Here is a 5,754-nt window from a genome sequence, read left to right on the forward strand (position 1 = left end):
GGGAAAGAATAGGCACGAACAAGAAAGAATGGCAAAACGTTCGACTGAAAGGTTGACAAGACGAAAATTGACTTTTCTTCAACATTAGTGGAGGAGAAGAACTCATACAGAACCTTTTTAATAGACACTCCAAACCAACAAAATGAAAGCAAGGACAGAAGAAATTTTAGAGAAGATTCTAGCGATTGAAAAAAAATAACCAAGCTGACAGTAACACTGCAGAAGCAATTATCGACAGATTCCAAGTTGTGCAGATTTTTGCACCTTTGCCTTTCCAACAACCACTTATCATCAGACCATCTCACCACCACGTACATACGACACTTTTTTTACATTACGAGACTTTTTTCGGTTAGAATTATTGCCTCAGAGTATCAAAGGAAGGAGTTTTTGGTGAAAAACGAGTAAATAAAATAGAATTAATAAAAAATAACAAACAAATAAATAAAATTCCATACATTTTTCAAAAAAAGAGAACTTCGGAGGCTGTAATTTTGCTGAAGGTTTCTAAACAGTCTATTCATATATATTTTTACATCAAAAATAAAACTAACTCTTTATTTCATTCATCTGTCTACGAAAGAAAGAATAGATTCGTTTTTTTCTTCAGTGTCATTGTCTTGAAATAACGAGGGCTGTAAACGCAAAAGAGTATCACAATGTTGAGACGCCTTCGGAAACTTTATAGCTTTGGGGGAAACGAAATTTTTGCAGTTGTGGTCAGAGATCGATATTAGTGAAGACAGCGAAGAACTTAACTTCGGTATCATAAAAGGCTTCCACTAACTTGGCTGTACGTGCGAGAGGAAAGGGACTGCTGCTAAAACAAAGAAACACCGAGCACAGGAGCGCTGCCCCTATAGAACCGTGTTTAGTCTAGCACCGGAAGTGAGCACTTTGCAAGGAGTGAGGAAGGGTAGAGATCCGTTATGGTTTAGTAATCGCCGTCCCAAGTGTACTCGCCACTTACTCGTTCTCGATTTGTAAAGACGGGAATGAATGTATGAACAATAATTACAAATCGTTACCAGAGTTGTCTGGGAGGATAACCGAATAGTAGTGAATATGAAATTAACGACGTAAGAGTCTCTAACTGGATAGAAAAAGTAGTTCAGAGTATGAATGTGATCACGTTGACATCAGTTCGTCAGTACACTCTTACCCCTACCATCTGTCTGTTCGCGGAAAGCTCTCAACAATGTCAGTTTCGTGAAATCCTTGCTCTAAGCATTTTCTAAGCTTTTCTAAGCGTGATGAAGGGATTTCGGGTCCTAAAATCAAGAAAGTAAATGAATTACAACAATACATGTGTGGAATTGGACTAGATTGGACTTGGATTTAAATTGGACATTTTAAACTCCGGTTATCCTCTATCAAAACATCATCGCTAGTTTTTCTGAACTAAAACATTGCTGTCACTTCTTTGTGTACCCACGGGTGCCGCGTGATTTCTAAAGTAAACGGTGAAAACTGCGTAATTTCATGACAGAGGATCAGACGATGAAGTGCCTGACGTTCATCAACGCATCTGCGATAAGCCAATGCGTTTGCGATTTACGAACGAGTATCCAGAAGGCACAATGACTTGCGGGGCCTACCCGATGTGCCAATTTGGTGGTTTTATCTACCCAGACAAATCTGGTGCTAAATTATCGAACATGGAGAAATGGGAAGCTTGGTCGACTCCGAAACATTTCCGAACCATCGACCGATCGCGCAATCGCAATGAAACTTACTGCCGAGCATCACCTGCCAGTTGGTGTTGAAACTGCTTCAGTTGCGAACTGAGAATTTAGCGCAATAAGCAATTTTACAAATAAAAAAGTTCTCACAGAAATATGAATATTCTCAACAATGTTTTTATAAACCAGAAAATTTTGGAAATTTTTCTAGGGGATTGAAATCACACGAATGGGAAAAGGATTTTATTTGTGATTTCAGACAGCTTTAAGCTGCTAAGCGACCTTTCTCAGTCTCTTATAACATCGAGGGATGAAAATTTCTGTTCGTCTCTGCATTCGGCACTTTTTCGCTTGGCTAAAGGTGACTATCCGAGAAAGGGAAATTGACGCTGGAGGCTCACTGGTTCTCCAAAAATAAGACAATAAAATGCGCCTAATACCGTTTTCTAGTGGACTCTGAACTTCAGGTAGGCAGCGAGTCTTTGTAGACTTATGGAAAAATTAATCATTCTTTCTTTCTCATTTATTTCGGTGGAGTTGAATATTTCAAATAGCTACATTACATCGAACTTAGATTAAAATTGCATTACATCACATATCTCATATCTTATTGTTTTACAAACGTAGTTTCCTGTTTATTCATCCTCTTAGTACATAGTCAGGTCTACCGAGCAAAAGAAAAGGTGTCCGTTCATGATTTAATTTTAACCCATGTCTTTTGGGGTGAAGTCTACATTCTTCACTTAATTTTGGTTTGGAACAAATTATACGGTATCTTATCACTTATAGCAGCAGTTGTTACTACAGCTATCACTTGCTGATTGAAGCTGAGTTTTTGCAAATGCCATCACTTCTTAGGGACCTTTATAAAGCTGCACTGTGCAAATATTTGATGCGAGGTGTAAGAACGCAGTTTCGGAGAAGAAGGTAGCGATTTTATGTGTTGCGTATATGCCCGGTGTGAAGTTTGCGGTACATCCTTACATCAGTATTCCACTTTGAGAGGTGAACACAAGCGTACATTGGAGGCTTTAGCGAGACAAATCAGGAGTGTGTTAGTGAGTGCAAGGAAGAACACAACGTTACACAATCGAGGACCTAGTGGAACACAACTGAAAACACTCCTCCTACAACCGGTGCTAAATGACAATTGCGGTGATGGAGAGTTTGGTGGTGGCGAGTGATAAGTTACACTCTAACCCCGTGGTTGTCGGCCACAAACTGCCTGATAACCACTCCTTATCTGAAGACTAAGTCGTCTGGGGTCATTCATATGCGCTTACTCACCCTACGTCGAGGATTAAAAATGTGAAAAACCTTGATGGAAAAAAAGAACGCGTGTGGCAGTTTTGTTTGCAACTATGTGAATCTATCTGTCAGAGTTGATTTGTCAGTTATCAGTTCGAATCAATCACTGACATCGATTTTATCGGCAAGTCGGTTTATCATGTAATGAATGAAACCTTCAGATATTCCTTTTTTATATGGTCACGATTGACGAAAGGCTAAAATGAATAAAATAAAATGGCTGGTAAGTTCAGGTATCTTGACACGAAATCAGGAGGTAGGTTAGGTTTTGCCACGGTGCTCCGGTATTTGTGCCGACAAAGCGTGTTGACTGAATTGGACGATATCGAATTGGCTGCTAAGCTCATGGTAAATCGGCGGTGAACTCGTCTCAGTGGAATACTCGTTAGTCTACGGAACTGTTTCACTGTTACAATGCTGCCCCCCCCCTCCGTTTCAAAACATCGTTGCCATCACAGGTAACTCGCTCTGAAATGGCCTATAAGTCTCAGAAAGTTCGTGCGGAGCACCTGGGAACCTTTATAAAGCTCTCTTTTCTCTTGGTATTGTTTCAGTTCAGTAAGGTTCCAAAAAAGGAAAGCTGCAATCTATTGAAGCCAGAGATTGCGGCGACTCGGTCGCGTGCATCTGCCACCGTCTTCACCGAACAAACGATCTGCCATGCAGAGAAATAGACCTGTGGACACCATGTGAAAACAATGAGAATGAGGGTTAAACAAAATCCATGAAAAAAGGCGAAGGTTTGATGGATTTTTTTCGGTTCCCCGCTGAGCCCGATTGACTTAGTTATTCACTTTCAGAAATAAGAGCACAGTTGAGTGGTCCAGCAAAATACACTGTTCCAAATACCGTTGTAAAAGCACCTTGAAGGCGATCAAGAACGAAAGTAGAATGGCTGGGACTGCTTTGGCTGAGACTGTATACAAATTCTACACAGGTTGTCAAATCAATCCGAGTTAACACCAACAGAAGTATCAATGTAAAGTAACAATTCCAAGATGTACATTACCGGAACGCAGGCGTCTCACCAATTCTTCTTCGCGGCAGCACCAGAAACTGGTGCTCCCCGACGATGTTTCGATCTGAGTTACTTGACCCTTTTCTTTAATCTACTTCTTATCTGCTTCATTTCGCTGGAAAAGAACACGATTAATTATCGGATTGCGTTGATAAGCGTCTCCAGACTGCATCAAAAGACCACATCGCTTTGTCTTTTCGATCGATAGACGTTACTGAATTCGATCGTCCTCCGATAATGTTCCTAGAGTAGCCGAATTTGAAAACAGAGTTAATTGAGAGTAGACTACGGAGGTTATTCAAATAAATGCTGGGTTCAGGTTGAGAGGTACTGAAATCCTTAGTCCGCGTCCTGATCGCCCCGAGAACACCAGCGATGAAGGGCTCACTTGGAGTGTGATTTCTAATTAGCAATGATCCACGCGCTTGCGGCACTCGCATGATCCAGGGGAGGCAGTACTTGCTGCTTGACAAATACCACTAGTATGTACGTGTCGCTTTATAAAATCTTCGGATTCTTGGTGCGACGGATTTCAGTTTGCACCAGAAACGCTTTCTTTGTCTAAGACACACATCTTTTCACGGAAAAGCAATTGAAGTTGGGAATAACAGTGGTAGAAAAGAGTTCGAGTAAAATAACGTCAGGAAGGAAGTCAGAGATGCGCGATATGCTGTTAGTTTGAGTTCTTGAACAGTTCGTCAAGGAAAGCACTGCGTTTGACAGCTGTTGGCAGTGTTGACAACACGCTAAAAGGGTCCCATCGGAAAGAAAAGGTCCAGTCGAACTGTCCTTTGTAAATTACTTTATAGATTAGAAGACTAATACCGTCCACCTCCCCTCCCTCCTCCCTCCTTGCCTCTGCGCAGGCATAGCCGTCTGAGGAACTGATGGTTTCAAAAACCAAGTTGGGAACCTCGGATAGCTTGACTCTACCTGTTTCAGCTCTTAATATTATCGATAGAATAAAAATATCCATAAGGCCCTTATATACCACAGACAGCGTTTCAAAGTCCCACATGGCTTAGTGACATAATTCGTACCTTCATCTGTCAACACTTTGAATGTGTCCGTACACCTACGAGTTTAGCGACCACTTAACGAGTGGCCTGCTTCGGTGATAGCACTAAACACCTCTAGGAATTTTGATTTTGAGAAAATACTCTTCTAGTTGATTCGCATTTACCATTTACGCTCTCAACCAAAGCGCCCGTCCTGTCAGATAACTCTAAACGGATATTTTGTTTAAAGTTAGGTGTTACCTCACCACCTTTTACAGACTCACGGAATTGATGAAAAAACCTCAACTATACACTTTCCTCTCTCAGTACCACCCTCAGATTAGAACTGGTGCAAAAATTCCACTTTCGTATCCTTTGGAGGACTACTATTAATCCCATATTTACCAAATTTTCCCGTGAAAAAGTACGGCTGAACTATGAGGTGGAATCCTCGCCTATTCAAATCGTTTCCGCTACTCTGCACTGAAGGCCGAGTGTGTTGCATGGTACTCCTTCACTATAAAGAGAAAGAGTTATTCCTTCAAAGGCACCGCCTATACGGGGTCGTAGATTGTGAGAAAGAGGGTGATTCCGTCCACTTCTTCCTAGTTGCCGTAAAAAAAACCGCCCGCAGGATGCGGCGCAGCACAAGGCTAGCGCGCTCCCATAGAACTCGTTGTAGAAAATAGCGCACCGGAACGCTCGAAGCCGCATCTTCCGGGCAATTTTTCACGGCGATAAGGAAGAA

Source organism: Necator americanus, chromosome III (assembly GCF_031761385.1).
Source record: "Necator americanus strain Aroian chromosome III, whole genome shotgun sequence".
In the NCBI taxonomy this organism is placed as follows: Eukaryota; Metazoa; Nematoda; class Chromadorea; order Rhabditida; family Ancylostomatidae; genus Necator; species Necator americanus.